The sequence below is a fragment of the Engystomops pustulosus genome, chromosome 8 (assembly GCF_040894005.1).
Source record: "Engystomops pustulosus chromosome 8, aEngPut4.maternal, whole genome shotgun sequence".
NCBI lineage: Eukaryota > Metazoa > Chordata > Amphibia > Anura > Leptodactylidae > Engystomops > Engystomops pustulosus.
The window spans coordinates 91,550,693-91,575,134 of NC_092418.1; the positions used below are offsets into that span (position 1 = coordinate 91,550,693).

Sequence of the window (24,442 nt, forward strand, 5' to 3'; positions counted from 1 at the left end):
CGGGAAAACTTTTCCATCCTATTTAAAGGGAATGTTCATCATCAGACAATGTGCATGTCATTCATTCCATTCACTGATTAGCTGCATGTTACTGAGGACCACACACACACATCTCCATCACATAGTGATGTGGGGGTCCTGAACACCATTTATTATTATAAAGGGAATAAATATGTTATAGATATTGGGGTCCATATGGTTGTGTTGGCAAAAAAAGGAAAAAAAATAGCTGCAGGATTATTTATAGTTTTTTAAAAAAAATTTTTGCAGTTAGTGTCAGATTTTGCCATAATGTACCCCATGAAATAGCTTGGAGTCCCAAAGATTAGGGATCGGGGGGTCCTGCCATGAGTAGGATGAGGTTGATTATCCCAATCCAGAATCGGGGAATAGGCAGGTACTGATCTGCATCCTCCATGAAATAACAAATCCTCACATTTTTGGACACATCTTGCTGCTATGTTTCTGTTGTGGAAATTGAGCATCACATCCAGCCAAAAACTCCCGACGCCATTCCCGTGTCAATAGTATCAGGTCTTCTGCTATCATTAAAATTTTGAAACCCGATGCAACAGCTGAGGGGAGGCGATTTTCCCTAATTAAATTTAGTTAACATTTCAATTACAAAACTCACATGTTAACACGTGCATTAACATTATATTTTGTAGATGTTATTGTTTACAAAATATTAATACATTGTAATGTAAATGTTTTTCAAAAACATAATTACACAAAAGGATCGTTATTGCGAACATCTTCTCAGCTGTTGTATTGCATTTCAAAACGCAATGTAAACACCACGTGTAAACGCAGCTTACGCCAACTGTCCGATTACAACTACTCCTCAATTTTCCTAACTTTGACAAAACAATCCTGTTTCCCTGGTGCCTCTGGTAGTGCTGAGATAATTGCGGACATTCCTTCCTAGTGCCTTATTTCCCTGATCTGTAGAGGAGGAGCTTCACTACTGAGCATGTACATAAAGTGCAGCCACATTTTTTTTAATAAATTAACCCAGGGCTGCTTGCACTTTCTTCAGGGGTCCCTGGTGGCTTTCAATGATTTTGCTGTAGTGGTCTTTGTGGATGAGCACACACATAATCCATGCGGTCAGGTACCGATCACAACATTCCGGTACTGTTTGTCTGTGGTTTAGTGTTCCAAGTTCCTCTAAATCATCACTGTAATGAAAAAAAAACAACAAACACTTAGGCCTAAAACCCACGAGCGAGTCCAATGTGACTAACTTGCATCAAACACGTATTGGGGCACATTTACTAACGGTCCAAACATCGCATTTTCTTCGGGTTTCCCGACTTTGCTCTGAATCGCCCGGGTTTTTGGCGCACGCGACCGGCTTGCATGCGACACAAATCAGGGGGAGTGGACATCGGACAAACCGCAGAATTTAAAAATCAAATTGTGTGGCAAGATCAAGCATTCACATGCATCGGGAAGAGGAAGGTAAATTCTGGCGGACCTCAGCGGGGTAAGCGACACATGCAGGAAATTGGACGCACGATCCTAGTGAATCGCGGCAGACCCGAATCCTCGTCAGACATTCCGGATCAGAGGTGTTAACGGGACTGGTAAGTAAATGTGCGACATTGTGTGCTACCTGGAATGTCCGGCACAAATGTTCAAAGGCTGGAACTGAACTCCGGTTGCGGTCTTTGAGTGTTCGGGCCGGACATTTCGCCAGGAACACGATGCAAGTTAGTGGCATCAGACTCGCTACTGGGTTTTAGGTCTTAGACCCGCCTAATGATGGTTGGATGAGGGTCTGACTCCTTGTTGGTGCTCTGGGCACAAGGGCATTTCTTCATTGAATTACTGTAAGTATACACCTGCCCATGAGCTACGGCACATGCTCAGTGAAGCCAGGGCATACCGCACCATGACCGGGTGCCATGGGTTCTCTATGGGTAATATGCCCACAAGTTGTACATTCATATCACGCTCCACATCCAGGTTTTGTGCATGGGGCCTAACTATCAGAATGAAGCCCTGAGACAAATTCTGCTTGGGCATCATGCACACGAACACATGCACGCCGTGCCGTAGCCCAGCAGGAATATGTCGGCGCGTGGGAGAGGAGGAACGGTCGAGCTCTGCTCTCCCCTGGCCTTCTCCATAGAAAATACTAGCAGCATGGCCGTAGATATGCCCAAAGATAGAGCAGGAGCTATCTTTTTGCAGTTACGGCTCGGAACGGTGAGCGCTTGTTGTGCTCTCTGCACCGAACCCGTGCACCATAGCTGTCTATGGGGGAAGTATATAAAGCTACGTCCCCCTGCTGGTCGTATGCATGAGGCCTTAGTGTGAGGTTTTGTATTTGGTCCAGAAGTAGAGGAGTCCCCTACTTGAGGACACCCGACTTACAGACGACCCCTAGTTACAGACGGACCCCTCTTCCCACTGTGATCTTTGGTGAAGCTCTCTGAATGCTTTACTATAGTCCCAGACTGCAATGATCAGCTGTAAGGTGTCTGTAATGAAGCTTTATTGATAATCCTTGGTCCAATAACAGCAAAAAATTTTGAAACTCCAATTGTCACTGGGACAAAAATAATTGTCTAGAACTTCAATTATAAAATATACAGTTTCGACAAATTCAACTTAAGAACAAACCTCCGGACCCTATCTTGTACTGCCTGTACAGTATAATGTAATATAGTGATACTGATATAGTGTAATAAATTCAACTGAACTCTTTACAATAATGTTTTCATTTTACCTTTTTTTTATTTTTCAATCTCAGATCCCCATCGTGACATGTACTGGGCAGTGTTTCCGTGAGTCACATTGAGGACATATGATTTGCGCATTTTCATTGGATGAATAGGTATGTACGAATTCTTTATAGGCCTTACCGTTGTTTTGGATATGGGATACTATTTAATTTCTAGATCTAATTATAAAATTAATAAAACTAGAACAAGTAGGCGGAGCAATGCAAGTACGGTAACTCATGAATATGCTGGGCGTCATTGGACTCAAGTAGTGACATTGGACTCACATAAGTTTACTAACTGATTTTGTAACATTGTTGTCATGGAAAGGAACTATTTTGGGATGAGGGCAATGCTTTTTAATCTTAGTTTTTAATAAATTATTTATTTTGGGTGGGTTAATTTGCATGACAGGTTCTCTTTAAGGTAAGTCGTATGACAGCCAGAATAGTCCATGTAGTTTATAATCAGTCTGCATTATTCAGGAATTTGGAATCGTATATACCGTAATTTTTGTGTTGGATTCTTGCTTACCAAGCACATTATCTCATTGATAACATAAGAAAAAAATATGTAGAATGGAGTTGGAATTGTATGCCCTTTTCCATGTCTAATGGTGATATTTGTCAGCCCGGTGGCTCAGTGGTCAGCACTACAGCCTTGCAGTGCTGGGGTCCTGGGTTAAAGTCCCATCCAGGTCAACATCTGCAAAGTATGTATGTTCTCTCCGTGTTTGCATGGGCTTCCTCCCGGTCCTCTGGTTTTCCTCCCACACTGCAAAACATACTGGTAGGTTGATTAGATTGAGAGCCCCATTCTGTACAGGGATCGATTTGTCAAGCTCGGTGCAGCGCTGCGTAGTCTGTGTGCGTATATATAAATAAAAAGGAATTATCTGTTAGTGATTACAATATTACAAAGGTAAGATATGTTTATTGGGGACAATCCTACAGGTTCTAGTACCCTGTTGGGTCGTCGATAGTCTTGGATACAAGGTTGGATGTGGTGGGGCCTAATGGTTTAGAGGTTCTATAAATTATCCTATGACACATTTTCCCCTCAGAAGTTAAGGTTGGGTCTGCAGATCCCGCACATTTGTAGGCTAACAATGCCGGGGCTAGCTCTATAGACTTACTGGGGGTCATTTACTAAGGGCCCGATTCGCGTTTTCCCGACGTGTTACCCGAATATTTCCGATTTGCGCCGATTGTACCTGAATTGCCCCGGGATTGTGGCGCACGCGATCGGATTGTGGCGCATCGGCGCCGGCATGCGCGCGACGGAAATCGGGGGGCGTGGCTGAACGAAAACCCGATGTATTCGGAAAAAAACGCCACATTTAAAAAACGAAAAAGTGTCGCTTGCGAAGCGCTTACCTTCACCTGGTCCGAGGTGGTGCATTCCGGCGCGTTGAGATGACTTTCAGCGCAGCAGCGCCACCTGGTGGACAGCGGAGGAACTACCTTCATAAATCCCGGCCGGACCCGAATCCAGAGCAGAGAACGCGCCGCTGGATCGCGAATGGGCGAGGTAAGTAAATCTGCCCCACTGTGTTACAACTAATCCTATAAATAGAGGTTAAATATGGTAACCAGACCAGCGAAGGAAGTGTCATAATCTGACTTGGACATTCATGGAAATCCTTTACTGAAAGTTGCCTAATGGAAGCGTTGCTGTGAGAGGCAACACATGCGGCCGCAGGATGTCCTGCACATATCTCTTTGCTGTTAGTGTCCTGGTGACCGACTAAACCAGAAGTTTGGGCAGTGTGTCGCTCCACAGCAAAGCCCTCACCATGATTTCCCTGTACAGGATTTTGAAGAGCTCAATCTGAGGATCTGTTAAGAAAGATGATCTGCTTGGAGTCCAGGTTTTTCGTTCATAATTCATAGTATCAAAGTTTTATAGTTTATACGGTTGAAAAAAGACACATGTCCATCAAGTTCAACCAAGGAAGGGAAGGGATTGGATGAGGAAGGGATTTAATGTTGGATGACTCAATGGCCACATTCGTAGCGAGTACTATTACACCAAATTTCCTTCTGCTTAGTGCCTGGAAGTGGTCCATGGAGAGACCGGGTTTAATGAAGGGGGTCGCTCATTCTGGATGGTGGACAACGATACTGTAGGAGAGGCTTGTGCTTCTTGGTGGAGCAATCAATCATCTCTACTAGTGGTCACTAGGTGCGGTGTGTGTAGCCTGCTCTGATTATTACTCCCAACATTTAACAGTTACTAGAACAGCCATACCGTTTATTATAGTTCTTTGATTCCAAACCACCAGGGATATAAAATTTGCACAATTATTTTTTGCCTGTTATATATGTATTAAAACTTCAGCAACCAATTTATTGGTCTTCTATTTGTTAACAAGGTAATTTGCTTACAGTTTTAATGAATTTTCTCCAGCTTTGTAGTTGTAAAATAGCATCCGGGCATCAAGTAGAATCCCCCGCCAGTAACTAATGAAATGTTCAGGATGCAATCTTATACTCCTCTTATAATGGGTGGCAATTACTAAACTAATCCAAATCTAAGATCTTGGAAACCATTTCGATTCACCAGGTTCATCAGGTGCTTCTGAAGGACAATCAAGAAAATAGGTAGGATCGAGGAAGATTTAGGGATTTCGTTTTTGCCATTAAAACGAATGACAGGTTCCCACAGAAGTCTGCATACTGTGCCCCATGCATTTTTTTGGTTTAAAAATCCATAGCTCAGATCTAGCTAAAAAGCACTTTGCCAGCAGACTCTCTGAGTCACAAAGGATGTGTCCTATTCAGCCGAATCACCTTTTAGATTCAAAATCTCCCTCAACTCCTTTTTTCACCCCTCCCTCAGGAATTCTCTTTAGCTGAGTCAACCAACTACTCCCTCATTCCCGCCCTCCCGCAGTGATTCTTCAAGTCTTTGAATAAGGGGGGAATGATGGAGATGTTGGTTGACTTTGTTGAAGAGAATTCCTGAGAAAGCCGAGCTAGTGACTTAACCGACTTGGACCGGCCCCTTGTGACTCGGTGAGTCTTCTGGAAAGATGACAGCTCTTTTTTTTTTAAGTGATTTTAGCTAGATCTGAGCTGTGGGATTTTAGACAAAAGTCATTAGGTTTAATGGGGAAAACATGATAAAGGGGTTGGCCCCTAAAGTGGGAGTTTACCAGGGTTTTCATACAGTAATGAGCACATTCATGCCCCCCTTGATCTGCCTGAAGTCCACAGGACATGGGACATCACAGGAAGGTGTCGCTTTTTCCAGCAAAAGTACAAAGTTTACTAGGATAAGTATAATATGGATGCCCCTCTTGGGGTATTTTAATTGCCCTGATAAACTTAGTAGTAACCAACCCTTTTAAAGTAAGTGTCTGCCTGATCTGCCTAATAAGGAATAAGAAAGAAGGTTACATTAGGCATAATAAAAAATATGAATTTTCTTAATTAAGTGTATAAAGGAGCTGAAGAAATAGTAAAAAACACCTTTGATATGGGTGCAGAGGTCGCACTAACATTTTTCCAGAAGGGTAAAAATACTCCTCTCACCATTTTTGAGGAGTATTTTTACCCGAGGAGGAGTATGAAAATTTCGGTAGCACACTGCGCACACACTACACTCGCACACTGCGCACACACTACACTCGCACACTGCGCACACACTACACTCGCACACTGCGCACACACCACACTCGCACACTGCGCACACACCACACTCGCACACTGCGCACACACCACACTGCGCACACACCACACTGCGCACACACCACACTGCGCACACACCACACTGCGCACACACCACACTGCGCACACACCACACTGCGCACACACCACACTGCGCACACACCACACACAACACAGCACACAGCACACACTACTCACACATACAGAACACAGCACACACTACTCACACATACAGAACACAGCACACACTACACACACATACAGAACACAGCACACACTACACACACATACAGAACACAGCACACACTACTCACACATACAGAACACAGAACACAGCACACACTACTCACACATACAGAACACAGCACACACTACTCACATATACAGAACACAGCACACACTACACACACATACAGAACACAGCACACACTACACACACATACAGAACACAGCACACACTACACACACATACAGAACACAGCACACACTACTCACACATACAGAACACAGCACACACTACACACACATACAGAACACAGCACACACACACACACTACACACACATACAGAACACAGCACACACACACACACTACTCACACATACAGAACACAGCACACACTACTCACACATACAGAACACAGCACACACTACACACACATACAGAACACAGCACACACTACACTCACACATACAGAACACAGCACACACTACACTCACACATACAGAACACAGCACACACTACACTCACACATACAGAACACAGCACACACTACACTCACACATACAGAACACAGCACACACTACACTCACACATACAGAACACAGCACACACTACACTCACACATACAGAACACAGCACACACTACACTCACACATACAGAACACAGCACACACTACACTCACACATACAGAACACAGCACACACTACACTCACACATACAGAACACAGCACACACTACTCACACATACAGAACACAGCACACACTACTCACACATACAGAACACAGAACACAGCACACACTACTCACACATACAGAACACAGCACACACTACTCACACATACAGAACACAGCACACACTACACTCACACATACAGAACACAGCACACACTACACTCACACACAGAACATTACACCTACAATTACACACTCACCCGTCCGGATCTGCGGGCAGGTAGAGATGGAGCAGGACAGGGAGCAGCAGCCCCGCTGTCGACAGGTATCGCGGGGCCTGCGCTCTCTCTCCGGAGCGCTGATGACACAGATCACTGTGTCAAGTGTCGCGCTGAGCGGTCCGGCGCGCGCTGTGATCGCGCGACATTTACCTCTTTTGCAGCGCGCGCCGAGCCGCTCAGCCTGCGCGCTGCAAGGAATAATTGCCAAGCGTAACTTTACGCATGGCAATTATTTTGGGGGGTAATGGCGCCTCATCACGCGTCTATGACGCGTGGTGAGGCGTTAATGCGACCTCTGTATGGGTGTAATTTTATTTGGGTAATAATTGTGAATAATTACATAGGATTAATATATTTTCCTTCCCATAAATGTAAGAATTAGAGGATTATCATTTTCAGACTTCTGGGCATGGCCTTCTATATATTTACTTGTAAAACAGTGATTTCAGGTTTGCTAAAAATACTTGTGGAGCAGGAAACTGCCCTCCCTAATCTTGTCACAAAACATTCCCATACTTTTATGAGACTTCATTGTAAAAAAAAAAAAAAAAAACCCTAAAGGGTGCGTCCTACCACTGATGTGCGGAGCTGCGGACAACATACAGTTATAGGAGAAACAAACATCCTGAGTATAGGGCGGAAAAAAGGAGCAAGATTCATGGAAGGGTTGTCTGTATACGTAGATATACAAAGGTTTTTTTTATTTTTGTAGTTTTTACACTGTTAGTTGAATGTACATTTTGTAGGACAATACATTTCTCATTTTCAGAATGTTCATTCATCCAACCTAATGCTATACAGTCCTCAGTATAATCATTATGGCCTTACAATCGTATGTGGTATTCAGATAAACTGATATATCTTAAAGAAAATCTGCCATCACAAGCCATCATGATAAACCAGGGACACTTACAGAGGCTTAACTACAGGGGTAGCAGCCATAGCAGATGCTATGGGGCCCACAGTGTCAGGGGGCCCCGTCAACTGACCTGACACACTAAAGACCTGTAGTGTAATATGCATATTATGCTGCACATTGTACAGCATAATATGCATATATCATGTATGTGATGTGTATATGCTGTGTATGGGTGTGTATCTATGATGTGTATATGGTGTATGGTGACACATGAGTGTATTAATGTTTGTAAGAGTGTATAAATGTGTATGCATAAGTGAAGAACTTTATGTGTATATACACTCACCGGCCACTTTATTAGGTATACCTGTCCAACTGCTCGTTAACACTTAATTTCTAATCAGCCAATCACATGGCAGCAACTCAGTGCATTTAGGCATGTAGACATGGTCAAGACAATCTCCTGCAGTTCAAACCGAGCATCAGTATGGGGAAGAAAGGTGATTTGAGGCCTTTGAACGTGGCATGGTTGTTGGTGCCAGAAGGGCTGGTCTGAGTATTTCAGAAACTGCTGATCTACTGGGATTTTCACGCACAACCGTCTCTAGGGTTTACAGAGAATGGTCCGAAAAAGAAAAAACATCCAGTGAGAGGCAGTTCTGTGGGCGGAAATGCCTTGTTGATGCCAGAGGTCAGAGGAGAATGGGCAGACTGGTTCGAGCTGATAGAAAGGCAACAGTGACTCAAATCGCCACCCATTACAACCAAGGTAGGCAGAAGAGCATCTCTGAACGCACAGTACGTCGAACTTTGAGGCAGATGGGCTACAACAGCAGAAGACCACACCGGTTGCCACTCCTTTCAGCTAAGAACAGGAAACTGAGGCTACAATTTGCACAAGCTCATCGAAATTGGACAGTAGAAGATTGGAAAAACGTTGCCTGGTCTGACGAGTCTCGATTTCTGCTGCGACATTTGAATGGTAGGGTCAGAATTTGGCGTCAACAACATGAAAGCATGGATCCATCCTGCCTTGTATCAACAGTTCAGGCTGGTGGTGGTGGTGTCATGGTGTGGGGAATATTTTCTTGGCACTCTTTGGGCCCCTTGGTACCAATTGAGCATCGCTGCAACGCCACAGCCTACCTGAGTATTGTTGCTGACCATGTCCATCCCTTTATGACCACAATGTACCCTGTAACATCTGATGGCTACTTTCAGCAGGATAATGCCCCATGTCATAAAGCTGGAATCATCTCAGACTGGTTTCTTGAACATGACAATGAGGTCACTGTACTCAAATGGCCTCCACAGTCACCAGATCTCAATCCAATAGAGCATCTTTGGGATGTGGTGGAACGGGAGATTCGCATCATGGATGTGCAGCCGACAAATCTGCGGCAACTGTGTGATGCCATCATGTCAATATGGACCAAAATCTCTGAGGAATGCTTCCAGCACCTTGTTGAATCTATGCCACGAAGAATTGAGGCAGTTCTGAAGGAAAAAGGGGGTCCAACCCGTTACTAGCATAGTGTACCTAATAAAGTGGCCGGTGAGTGTATATAAGTATATGAATGTGTGTGTTATATATATATATATATGTGTGTTATATATGTATGTATATATATGTATGTATGTGTATAAAGCACATGTGTGAGTTTAAAAATATGTATATTTTTAAAGTGGGGAGGGGGGGGGGGCACTCAGAAGCCTGCTATGGGGCCCTGCCTCTCCTAGTTACACCACTGGACACTTACTTCTAGCTCCAGCCACCGGGACTGTGGTAATTCTTATATTTGTTATCCATGGCCTCCTCCCTTCTAAAATTAACTTTTAACCCCTTCCCGACATTTAACGACATTCTGGCTGGCGCCAGAAGTTGCGGATGTCAGCTGTATATTATAGCCAACACTCGCCTCTAACACCCGCAATCGGAGATTTCTCTGATTGCGGTTGTTAAACGCTTTCACGCCGCGGTCAAGCTTTTAGGGTCATTTCACGTGAATCTGACCCCCCTCAGCGCTTACCTGGGGGGAGGGGAGGGTCAGCTGCTCCGATCACAGCCCTGGGGTCTGCTGGTATCCAGGGGCTGCGCGATCCTCCCCTGGGACCTGGTCCTGCGCAGCATGCCCAGTGTGTTACATAACATAGTGTAATACATCTGTATTACACTGTGTTATATGAATGACGGCTTGAACAAGCAAGCAAAGCATGACTTGTTTAAGCCAATCTGTTAAAAAATAAAAAATAAAACTTCAATACACTTAATAAAGTTTCTGTAATAAAAAGAATTAATTAAATTAAATTTAAAAAAACACAATCACAAAAAAAACCCACATATTTGGTATCGCCGCATCAGTAACAATCTGTACAATAACTCAGAAACATTATTGGACCCCCGCTATGAACGCAGTAAAAACAAAACCCGAAAAACTCGCCAAAAATGTAAATTTTTCATAAAATCCCTTCACAAAAATGTTCCAAAAAGGGATTTAAAAAAAGTTATGTGCGCCAAAATGGTACCACTGAAAAGGACAACTCAACAAGTATAAAATAAGCCCTAAACCAGCTCTGTCAACGAAAAAATATTAAAGTTATATCTCTCCGAAAAGATATCACTACAAAAACAAATGAGATTTTCTTTAAATTAGTTTTTCTCCAGTAAATTTGTTAAAATATATAAAATACTATAATTGTAATCGTAGTGATCTATAGAATAAAGATAATATAGTATTTTTAGTGTACGGTGACAATTTTCTTTTCACCCATACAATCAAGAGTTAATAAAATCTCATCAATGAGCTACAGACCCACTAAAATGAAGTATTTGTAAAGTGCATCTCATGTTGCAAAAATAAGCCCATAGTTGTCCAAATTGCCCAAAAAAATAAGATTGTATAGCCATTATAAAGTGACAATGCATAATCTGCTCTGAATGGCGCAGCTCCCCTTCGATGCCCTGGTGTGTGCCCATACAGCAGGTTACCACCACATATGGGGGATTGTTATACGCGGGAGGGATTGGGGATCAAACTTTGTGGAACTTTTGGTATTTTATCCACTGAGAATTTTTGTACATTTTATGAAAAACACATTAATTTAGTAAAAAAAATGTAATTTCAAAATTGATTCCGATTTTGTATGTACCCTGTAAACAATAAAAGGGTTAACAAACTTCATAAACGTTCTTTTATGTACGTTGAAGGGTGTAGTTTCTATAATGGGGTAATTTATGGGTATTTACTTTTATTTAGGCCTCTTAAAGTGACTTGAAACCAGAGCAGGTTCCTCAATAGCAGGATTTTTATGAAAATGTGGAAAATCGCACCTAATGTTCAAAGCCCCAAAACATCCCATAAAAATGAGAGAATGCATAAAAAACCATAGAGACATTAAGCAGATATTAGGTTAATGTTAGTTATTAAGTTTTTTTTTGCTGTTATGACTCATGTGTGGAAAAAGTAGAACATTTTGAATTTTCAAAAATTGAGAATTTTTACAAATTTTCACCAAATATCTGATTTTCTCATAAATAAAAACATACCACTAAAATATTATAATTATATATTTAGTTATATTATATATAACTAACATGAAGTACAAAGTCTCACGAGAAAACAATTTCAAAATCACTTGGATATGTCAAAGCGGGGGCAGATTTGACACAGGGCAGATTTGAAAAATGGGCCATGTCAGGAAGGTGAAGAGTGGCTTTGGGTTAAGGGGTTAAAACTATGCTTATGAGCATGAAGTGCTCTGGGGGGGGGGCATGATTAAATCCTCTCCATGCTGTAGCTTCGCAGGCTGTCACACTGTGCAGGAGAACTTCTCCCTCCCATGGTTTGAGATTACAGCAGGTGGAGCATGGAGGAAGTGCCGAGGGGGAGACGTGCTCCTGCACAATGTAACAGACTGTGTAGCTACAGCACGGAAGGGCTCTGGTAACACCCCCACATGCCATTCTGGCTCGTTGGAATAATAAAATTAATTTTAGAAGGAAGGATTAAGTGTCCCTGGTTTACCCTGCTTCATTTTGACAATATTTTGGCTTATCGAAGCTGCATTTCAGTGGTCAAAAGAGAGATGATGTAAAATCCAAAATATGACTACACCACTACATTTGGTGCCCCATTCCAGTGGTGTGGAGTTTGTTATATGATCACTAGCAAGACAATAAGGATCTGTACTTTGATGCGACAAACCCATTTGGTCTAATAGTAATAATAACCTGTGGATAATTAAGGTTCGGGTGTATTTAAGCCCATGCCTCTTACATACTTATTATGTCTAAGATGTATCATGTACTTTTTTTTACTTCCTTTACATGTATGACATATATTATATACAGCAGCTGTTAAAATACAGATTAATCCATAATTGTGTTTGTGAGTGGGTGTAACCTAATTGGTGGTAGACTTTTTCTTAATATCCCGCATCTAACTAAAGTCAGTCTGATAGGAGTCAGTAGAGTTTGTCTCGACATTAATTCTCTTTTTTCACTGTAAAGAAAAAAAAATAATTAAAATCCCCACTGTTTTTACTGAAACTTTTTTTTTTCCTATGGCAAATTCCATCAGTTAGTTTTAAGTGTACCTCCAGTGATTAAAAAAAAAACCTCTTAGAATATTCATCCTAGTGTGGAAATTCAAGTTTCTAATCTTAGTAATTGTTCTTTGCTGTCTGTTCGCGTCATTCACTGCGGGCAGCAGTTATATGGGGCAGAGTAAGAGGGGAAATCAATGCATTTCGTTCCCTCCTTGCTGAGAGAGAGAAAATGGTAATCAATAAAAAAAAATGGAAAAAAAAAATATATCGCTGAAATAACTTGATTATCTTAGCCTAACGGGATTCTAAATTTGCATGAACTTTCTGGCTAATAAAGTCCTGTGATTACAGCAGCAACGGCTCTTATTAAGGCGGCTATTCTCTCTTCAATGAGAACTGACCATGGGCACTTGCGAAAAGGCTATTAGGGAATTTAATTATTGATTACCGTATATACTCGAGTATAAGCCGACCCAAGTATAAGCCGAGACCCCTTATTTTGACACAAAAAAAATGGAAAAACCTATTGACTCGAGTATAAGCCGAGGGTGGGAAATGCATTGGTCACAGCCCCCCCAGTATATAGCCTGCCAGCCCCCTGGAGTATATAGCCAGCCCCCTGGAGTATATAGCCAGCCCCCTGGAGTATATAGCCAACCCCCTGTAGTATATAGCCAGCCAGCCCCTGTAGTATATAGCCTGCCAGCCCCCTGTAGTATATAGCCTGCCAGCCCCCTGTAGTATATAGCCTGCCAGCCCCCTGTAGTATATAGCCTGCCAGCCCCCTGTAGTATATAGCCTGCCAGCCCCCTGGAGTATATAGCCTGCCAGCCCACTGGAGTATATAGCCTGCCAGCCCCCTGGAGAATATAGCCTGCCAGCCCAGCCCCCTGGAGTATATAGTCTGCCTGCCTGCCCCCTGAAAGTTTATAGCCTGCCTGCCTGCCCCCTCGAGTATAAAGCCTGTCAGCCCCTCCCGGTCCATCTCAGGCACCATGACGTCAGCCGCAAGCTGACATCATAGTGTGTGCTGATGCGGCTGACGTCACGAAGACTGTGACGGACGAGTATAAGCCGAGTTAGGGTTTTTCAGCACATTTTTTCTGCTGAAAAACTAGGCTTATACTCGAGTATATATGGTACTTATTTTTAGGATAAGCGATCCTTTTGAGATTGGAAAGGATCTGATACTTGCTAACATTTGGATGAGCACTCTCCACGGATTCCGTAACATTACTATTTCTTCTTTGTGAATTAGAAAGAAAGAGATAAGTGCTCCACAAAAGTGCTATGAGAACAATAAAGTTATAATATTTTGGCCACTAAAACGGGTTGTCCACTTTTAGCAAATACCTGATACTTTTTGTAAAATGAAAAGTGACACAATTTTCCATTATACTTTCTGTATCAATTCCTCACTATTTTCTATGTAGATCTCTGCTTGCTGTCATTCATCCGGAAGCCTCATTGTTTACTTCTTGTGAATAGAAATGTGTCCCTGGTCATGTGATGTCACACAGGTGCACGGCTCTGATTACTCTGTGATTAAAATGAGGCGTGCACCTGTGTGACATAGTGGAAGAAATTAATCTTCCTGTTGACTGTCAGCAAGCAGAGATCTAGAAAAGTGTGAGGAATTGATACAGAAAGTATATATTTTAAAAAATGTGAAGTTTTTCGTTACACAAATTATTTTCTGAAAGCGGACAATTTTGCCATTGGCATTTATAATTCGATGGCACGTGGGCTCCTCCATATTGGTTTAGGTTGTCGGTCCCCGTGACGTCATCAGGGCTTGACAATCTGTAATCATGCCAATCTGGAGTCTATATAACACTCCAGGACCTGTATTTTATGTAGCTACAATTTGGCTGTGGAACATTGTCAGAGAACCATAGTAAAGCTGCCATATACTGCAATTCATATACTGCTGGTAGGAGCGATCAGACCCCTTGGGTTTAAAATACACTGGGGAGGCTTAAAAAACTGTAAAATGAAAAAAAGTAAAAAGAAAACACAGCATAAATCACATCATATATAATGTTTATAAAAATAATAAAACAAAAAAACATTATCAACGTTAGTAGAATTATCAAAATATAAAACCAGTTATTCCACTCAGCTCACCCCTAATGAAGAATAGCAGCCAAATTTACAAATTGCCACTTTTTGGCAACCATCAATTGGTTGCACAGTCCTCAATGGTAGCAATGAAAATGTCATCTCGTCCTGCAAAAAAAAAACTCCTTACTTGGCTCCTTATGCCGTAGTATGAAAAAGTCATTTGCGTCACAAAAGGTTTTAATTTCTTTAAATCTATGCAAACATAATAAAAAAATAAAATAAGGAAGAGTTGTCATTTGGAGAGCAAAGTGAAAAATGTAAAAGCAGAGCCCTGTTCCATGGCATTTTTTACTTTATCCGCTTTCCAGTATATGGCATGGAATATTAAATAACTTCACTACAACTCTTTACATGGAAAAATAAAAATGTATAGGTTTTTAAAGGATGAGAGCAAAAAATGGAAATGCAAAATAAGACAGGGCATTGGCTGGAAGGTTCTTAACCCCTTAACGCTCTGCGCCGTAGCTCTACGGCACAGAGGTACAGGGAGTGTATGAAGAGGGCTCACGGGCTGAGTCCTCTTCATACAAAGGTGGGGGTTGTTGCATATTGCAGCAAACCCTCACCGCTAATAACCGCGGTCGGTGCTTGCACCGATCGTGGCTATTAACCCTTTCATTGCCGCCGGCATTTAAAAGACGGCGATCGGTTGCCATGGTAGCCTCGGGTCTTCGTTTGACCCGAGGCTATCTGGCTTCTGCAGATTCGTTACAATGAGCCAGTGGCTCATTGTAATGAATGTGCTGCAAAAATGCCATATATTGCAATACAGAAGTATTGCAGTATATGGTAGGAGCGATCTGACCATCTAGGGTTAATGTACCCTAGAGGGTCTAAGAAATAGTGAAAAAAAAAAAAGTTTAAAAAATAAAAAAAATTAATAAAATATAAAAAATTCAAACCCCCCCCTTTCCCTAGAACTGATATAAAACCTAATAAACAGTAAAAATCACAGACACATTAGGTATTGCCATCAGAAGATGGCAAAAAAATTTTTTTCTTTTTTGAACACATTCGTTTAATTTTTGAAAATGTATTAAAACACAATAAAACCTGTATAAATGTGGTATCACTGTGATCGCACCGAACCGAAGAATAAAGCTGAGGTGTTATTTGGAGCGCACAGTCAAAGTCGTAAAAACTGAGCCCACAAGAACGTGACACACGTTTTTTTTTCCAATTCTTCCACATTTGGAATTTTTTTTCAGCTTCGCAGTACACGGCATGTTAAAATAAATAACATTACGGGAAAGTAAAATTTGTTGCGCACCAAATAAGCCCTCACACAGCTCTGTACACGTAAAAATGAAAAAGTTATTGATTTTTGAAGGTGGAGATCGAGAAATGAGCGAAAAAACCCTGCGTCCTTAAGGGGTTAAAGGAAATCTACCACCAGGATGAATGATTGTAAATCAAGAATACTGGTGTGTGCCCCCTCTGGTAGGGCTCCTTTTTAAGCTTTCCATGCCCTTGTTTTTAAGAAAAAGACTTTAAAAATTATGCAAATTCCACCATTAACTCCTATGGAACTTGGAGCCCTTCAGCTTCATTTGCATAGTTTTAAAATACTTTCCCAAAAAAAACAGAACATAAGAAGCTAAAAGAAGAGCAGGGGGGGGCACACATCTGCATGTAAGTGTGCTTGATCCTGGTGGTAGATATCCTTTAATTTGGCTGATAACACAGTGACAGGGTAATGACAAATGTAATGGCCTTTAGTTTCAATATTCAGGCATATTCAGGACGAATAATTGAGCAATCGCATTAACCCCTTAATGACTGCTATACAACTATATACATCCTATGCACACTTGCCCCGTGCAGAAAGCATGTTAATAAATGAAGTGACAGCCGCCAAATTCAAGCTACTATATCTCCGGAACCCTGGCACCTAGAAACACAATTCTGGTGTCATATTAAACAGGCGAATCTCCCCTTTCCTATTATATCTAGTGTATGGATGGATAATATTGTGTATTGCTTCACAGAACCAGAAATATCCAGCCTTAAAGAACTGCTAAAGGGCAGTATTTTGATTTTTATCTACAGCTTTCTATTTCTGATTGTAACTTTAACAGTGGATATCTCCTGTTCTTTTAAGCATCTATACACAAGCCTTATATAATATTAATGGGGAGACCTGTTTAATATAATTTCGGAATGTTTCTAGGTGCAAGGGTTCAGGAGATATAGGCTTTTGAAGTCTGCCCCCCTCTAGCCTGTTATCTAGCAGAATGTAAAAAGAGCTGCAGGAAAAACTTTCACTTTGTAGGAGTACATGCACCCTCTGCATCTGGGAAAGGGTGATGGAATAATTCTGTACATATTTATAACATATTTTGCTAAAAGATACGGTACTAACTTTAATGTGGAAAAAATAATCTTATTTTTTCACATTTGTAGTCAATTGTTGGCCAATTTTATAAAGAAAAAGATGTGTAATTAATGAAACTACCCTAGCAAGTTAAAGTCTCACATGTCATGCAAAAAAAAAACGAAGTAAAAATTGTTATGATATGTAAAGCATTTCCAGAGATATTGTAAATTTCAAGACGCACATAGAAGAATGTCAAAAATCGACCTGGACATTCAGGCACCAATGACCATCTGTCACAAAGGGGTTAAGCTGCTCTAGAATCGTTAAATCATATGTATTAAATATGTATTAAATCATATATATGTTAAATCATATGCAATTATTTACTTAAAGGGATTTTGTAGGAATTTTTGAAATCTTTGGGGTACCATAAATAATAATACCGTATATAATCGAGTATAAGCCGAGACCCCTAATTTTACCACCAAAAACTGGGAAAACCTATTGACTCGAGTATAAGCCAAGGGTGTAGTATACAGCTAGCCAGCCCTCATGTAGTATACAGCTAGCCAGCCCTCATGTAGTATACAGCCAGCCCCATGTAGTATACAGCCAGCCCCCTGCCAAGCGCATTAAAAAAAAAAAAAAACTTAATACTCACCCTCCGGTGTCCGGATCGTTGGCGTGGGTCCCGATCTTCAGCTCGAGGCTCCCGATCTTCGGCGTGTCCCGACGGCTCCTCTTCTCTCTTCTGATGACGTCATCATCCGCGACACCACCGCTTCATAGTGCGCGCCCGCCGGCAGATCGCATGGACCCGATCTGCCGGCTACAGAAGAAAGAAGAGCCACCAGGACACTCGCCGAAGATCGGGAGCCTCGCGCTGAAGATCGGGACCCGCGCCAACGATCCGTACACCGGAGGGTGAGTATTAAGTTTTTTATTTTCTACTTGACTCGTGTATAAGCCGAGGTGAGTTTTTTCAGCACATTTTTTGTGCTGAAAAACTATATACGGTAATAATTCTTTATTTTATATAGCGCCTACAGATCACGTAAGCGCTGCACAAAGCATGCCAAATTAAAAATACTTACCCTGTTTTTCTATTCCTACGTCACTCTGTTTTAAGGCCATAAGTGCTCAATGGGTCACAGGATCGGTACCGGTATGTTCAGTGGATGGCTTCCAGGGACCATGGGATGTCCCTTTCTCTAAAGTCACAGGTTACGTCCCCTGGTCTGGGGAGGCCACTTTGTGACCCAAGCAGGTCCTGTACCCCCTGATACTTCCTTCTGGGTGAAGGTGCCTAAAATTGGAACATGAGCAGTTACCCTATTTCTGGCCACAATGCAGCCTCTGTCTGTGATTTTTCGGTGCACTTTAAGCTGATGGGTGTAGATTATACTGATTATACATAGAGCATCTATGTTATCTGACACCTTAGAGATCTTCTGTCTATCTTGCTAGCAAGATGAAATGTGGTGGTTTAGGAAGGACGGAGAATGATGAGATGCAAAGAAAGTAGAAAGATAAGATATATTGCAGTGTCTTGTATTCACTTCTTCTAAGGATTTATGCAAAGTAAGTGACCTTTTAAATGGGAGAAGTGAAATATTCTCTCGCTAGGACATAAGAAGCATAAAACAAACCCAGCAACGATGATTGATGTATATGAATATAAGAGAGGATGTATGTAAGCAGATTCCCAACCCTTCTTGCAGCTATTGAATCCCTTTTAACTACTATACTTTTATATTTTCATTTTCATGGTCCTTTAATCTTTCTTTTTTTTTAGGGTTGTAGGGAAAGTATCCAACTAAAAATGTACAGGATCTTTATTACAAAATGAAAAATTTGGTAAATTGATGTCTCTCTTCAATCCTCAGATGCAGTTCCTGCAATTATTTTTTATCAGCCTCATAAATCACATGTTATAGTGCAAACTGATCTTCAGGGAACCTCTCCAGATTATACTCAATTCTAACTGGTCCCTCAATGGACCATTTGTTCAACATTTATGCAATTTATCTTGTGATTAAAGATAATTAAGTTTTTCAGAAGGGGTTAAACTGTTCGTTTTAATGTGGTTTTTCCCTGCATTAAACATTTATAGCGTATACTCATGGGGGTCTTACTACTGGGACTCTGTACCTGCCCTGGGAAAATCAAAAAGATACCAAATAATGTGTACATAGTAGGCTATGGGTGTAGAAAAGGTATCCAGATTACTGAAATCTCTCTCTTTTTTTTTTTTTTACTCAAATAACATTTCTGTACAATTCGTATTCATCTGTTTGCAGCAGAGAAGTCGTCACTGCTTCCCAGTATTAATATCTGCTCTGGGGTCTCTCCATTATTGTCATTGTTTGCTCTGGGGTCTCCAGTATTATTATCAGCTGCTCTGGTTTCTTCTAGTATTTTTTGCTCTGAATGTAGTACAGGTGGTCCGCTACTTAAGAACGGCTTACAGACGACCGCTAGTTAAAAACGGACCTCTGGGTTTTGTTAATTTGCGGTACTTTAGCCTTAGGCTACAATAATCAGCTATAACAGTTATCACAGGTGTCTGTAATGAAGCTTTATTGATAATCCTGGTTCTTATGACAATCCAACATTTTAAAAATCCAATTGTCACTGAGACCAAAAAATAAATCGTCTGGGGTTACAATTATAAAATATACAGTTCCGACTTACATACAAATTCAACTTAAGAACAAACCTACGGTCCTATCCTGTATGAAACCCGGGGACTGTCTGTACTTGGTTTTTGGGGTTTTATGTATTGCTGTACTGTGGTTTTTGGTTCATATAGGGTGCAGGTTACTGGTGCAACCCCTTAATGAGTATTATGATAATTTTACCCTCGGACCAATAAAGGTCAGGTATAGAACTGACATTTAAAGTAAATGTAATAATTTTACCAGATTCTTCTGGAAAAAAAATATTCAGCATGTACTGCATTGATCAAACTGTACCAATTTACCAATATATTATATATTTGTGGAGTCTGTCTATTTTGTCACAACTCTGACTCCACCAAAATGGTCACCGACTTCAGAGTCCTACTTTAACGAGTAAATGTAAAGGTTACCTTGATGGATTAGAAGAAGAAGAAGAGGCTATCCAAAATGTTTTGGTCTCTGTGACAATTGGATTTTAAAAATGTTGGGTTGTCATAAGAACCAGGATTAACAATAAAGATTAATTGCAGACACCTGTGATAACTGTTATAGCTGATTATTGTAGCCTGGGACTGAAGTATAGTAAATTACCAACATCCAGAGGTCCGTTTGTAACTAGGGGTCATCTGTAAGTCAGGTGTTCTTAAGTAGAGGACCACCTGCTCTAGGTTTTCCCACCTACACAGAATGGATTTTTTGTAAGTCACCTCAACTGTGAGAGACAGAATCTACAATGAAAATCCAGAGAATCACATATTATGATTTTAAATAATTAATTTGGGTTTTATTGCATGAAACAAGCGTTTCTTACTCTAGAAAAAAACGATCCTTATAGTTGGTTGAGAAACCTTTGTTTGTAATGATGGAGGTCAGACGTGTCCTGTGTTTCTTGACCACGTTTGCACACACTGTAGCTGGGATTTTGTCCAAAGATTTTCCAAAGATTTTCGATTACAGTATTTTTCGGAATATAAGGCGCACCGGACTATAAGGCGCACCATCAATAAATGTCTGCTAAAACGCCTAGGTTCATATATAAGGCGCATCGGATTATAAGGCGCCCCTGATTATAAGGCTGAATGACCAGCAGGTGGCAGACCTGTGCACAGTTCAATGCAGCTGTTGTCTGTAAGTACGGTTCACATATAAGACGCTCTGGACTATAAGGCGCACCTTTGATTTCTGAGAAATTCAAAGGATATTTTGTGCGACTTATAGTCCAAAAAATACGGTAGGTTTAGATCTGGAGACTGGCTAGGCCACTCCACGAGCTGCTCCTTCGTTGCCCTGGCTGCTTCAGGTCATTGTCGATGCTCTTACTGAGGGAAGATAACCAAAATCTCATGGGATATGGCCCCAACCACTTTTCCCAATGCATGGATATGTGTGTAGGCTGGGATACCTAATTCTGGAGTTGGAGCTGCTGAATTTCTGTCTATGGTGTCTACACCCAAAATGTAGGCCAGGGTCAAGTAACCTAATTATGACCAACTGCTGGTGATTTTGCCATGACCAGCTAACTACATTTCTGGGAGCCTATAAATTGGGTATGCCAAACTTTTTCATGACTTTTTTTTTTCCCCAGGAGACAAGTCACTCCCAAAATGTGGAAGCCTATCACCCTAGGCTCAAATCCCGCCTGATACATTAGTTTTTGTTTCATGTTTACATATTTACATAATTAGGTTAATGGTATCCTGATTCTATAATGGGTGGGGGTCCAAGGGGTAGAACCCATTCTTTTAGCCGTCTGATAGATAATTTGGGAATATCTTGCCTAGCAGGTCTAGCCTGTTATTAATATATGTTGTTTATAGTGACACATATACTGTGAAATTAATGAGAAAGGAGTCTTAAGATCTTGATGGAAATGACGGTGATTCACTCAGAACAGCAGCAACAAGAGCGTCCATTTCCCTCCCCACACTTATACTAAAGGCACAATGGATTCTGGGTACAGATGTAATTTACTACTAGGGCAGCTTTTTTCTGCCAGTGAGGATACACGGTTATGACCACAATATTGGATTTACTTGAGTTTAATAAAAGATGCATTTCTTATTTCAAATGAAGACTCTTAAATGAGAAAGACTCTTTACTTTATGTTTTTTGTAATGTTTATAATGTTTTGTTGTATTTTATATATCTATTAAAAGTTCTACACCGCGTGATTTCAAACTGCTCATGACGATCTATCTTCCAGGACCTTACGCTTGTATTCATGAATACTAACTATCATAAGGTCCTGGGAGGAATATTGGTCATGGACAGTTATAGATCACATGACCCTCCATGGGCGGCCATTTTATGGACAGGAATGGCTGCTAATGAGTTAAAAGACATTTCTAAACTAGGGGCTTTACTTTATTTTTCAAGAAAACGGTGCAGAAATAATAGATGTATATTGGTAAATTACCTAATATCTTGCTCTACACAAATGCGTGCTCTCTACAAAGTTGAGCGGCTGCTGCCATAATCCTGTAAAATATAGGATGTCCCATATTTTGCACTGGGTGCATTTATGCTCCCCACACTGTGACCGGGTGCCATATACCTCTGGGGGCCGTGATGTGGCTGTACCACAGCCTCCAATATGGTGGTGTGCATGAGGCTTTACACATACATTACAAGACACATGAAGTAATGTAACCAAACCCTTTGGTGATCATGTAGCTGATCCATCTTCTGACTGCAGGTGTGAACAGAGCATAGGAAAAGGGAAACTTTGGATCCTTTTATGTGGATCTCTTTTTTTAAAATGGTTTTCTAAATGTATAAAACCATCATTTTTAGGGTACATTTTGCAAAAAAAAATCTCTAATCTTACAGTTCCTTTCCATAGAAATGTATTATCATATTTCTTGTTGTTTTCATAGTTGCAGATTGTTACTGAAGAATGGATTCTAGGGCTTTGTTCTGCTGGTCTAAAATCCACCTACTATACATAAGTGGTCATGATTTTTTAGCACAGTATAAAAGTAAAGCCTATCTTACTACATTCGGTCCCCTATTTAAGAACACCCGACTTACAGACGACCCCTAGTTACCAACAGACCTCTGGATGTTGGTAATTTACTGTACTTTAGCCTTGGGCTACAATAAACCGCTCTAATAGTTACTAAAGGTGCCTGCAATGAAACTTTATTGTTAATCCTGGTTCTTATGACAATCCAACATTTTTAAAATGCAATTCTCACAAAGACCAAAAATAATTTGGCTGGGGTTACAATTATAATATATACAGTTCCGACTTACATACAAATTCGACTTAAGAACAAACCTACAGAACCTATCTTGTACGTAACCTGGGGACTGCCTGTATTCGTATCTCCTTTACCTCAATTTTTCTCAGTCTTGACTAGTCAATCTTTTTCCCCACATTTTCCTTTTGTTTGTCTGCCGTATTTTACCTCCATTGAAAAAAAAAATTAGATTTAGTAAGTTTTTAAAAATGTTCTTCTGAGTAAAAATTTTCTTCCTTTTACATTTTCCTTACGTTTAGTTTACTAGGAATATTTATTACTAGAATATTTTATGCTCACATTTCCAATTAGAGGATCTTATTCACACTTCATACAAGTTTGTGAATTTTTTAAATTTTGTTGATCTTTTTTTTTTCTCTGTGATTCTAGGCTTTGTCATTTTTTTGTAACCACATAATTAGCTTTTTCCCCCCTATTTTTGATTGGTGTTTTTCCTTTTGACATAGAAAAACAGAAGCCTGGGTTATGTTTTACATGCAGCAGCAAAAAGCAGACAGAAAGTTGGGTTTTCCTTAGTTTTTTGTATTAACATTACTGAATGAGATTGAAAAAATATCCTGTTTAATAGCATCAGGTTGGAGGATTATCAATGCAGTTGCACATTTTCGAGTTCGCAGCATGAACCCTGGGCTGTATGTTGTACTGGTAGCTGAACTGAACTAGTATTCTAAGTTCAGTTCACTTGTGTGGTAAAGGACCTTAATAATAATAATTCTTTATATAGCGCAGACAGATTCCGCAGCGCTGCACAAATCTTGCCAAATCGGTCCCTGTCCCCAATGGGGCTCACAATCTAATCAACCTACCAGTATGTTTTGGAGTGTGGGAGGAAACCAGAGGACCCGGAGGAAACCCACACAAACATGGAGAGAACATACAAACTCTTTGCAGATGTTGACTTGGGAAATGAACCCAGGACCCCAGCGCTGCAAGGCTTTAGTGCTAACCACTAAGTGACTGTGCTGCCCCTTATGCCGTTACCCCTTGTCACATTGACCACAAGCAAATTTGTTACAAGAAATTTGCTTCATGTGCGTCTGTGACATTGACCGGACCAACCCTCGAACTACCG

At 40.9% G+C, this 24,442-nt stretch overlaps 1 protein-coding gene across 2 annotated transcripts in view; it reads left to right on the top strand.

The window, feature by feature from the left end:
- Positions 1 to 24,442, top strand: part of TLK1 (tousled like kinase 1) — a 203,639-nt gene that overhangs the window by 54,396 nt on the left and 124,801 nt on the right. For both annotated transcript variants that reach the window (XM_072121751.1, XM_072121750.1), the window contains exon 2: positions 2,762 to 2,845. The gene's annotated coding sequence lies outside the window, so the exon portion shown is untranslated. The remainder of the gene's footprint in view (positions 1 to 2,761; positions 2,846 to 24,442) is intronic.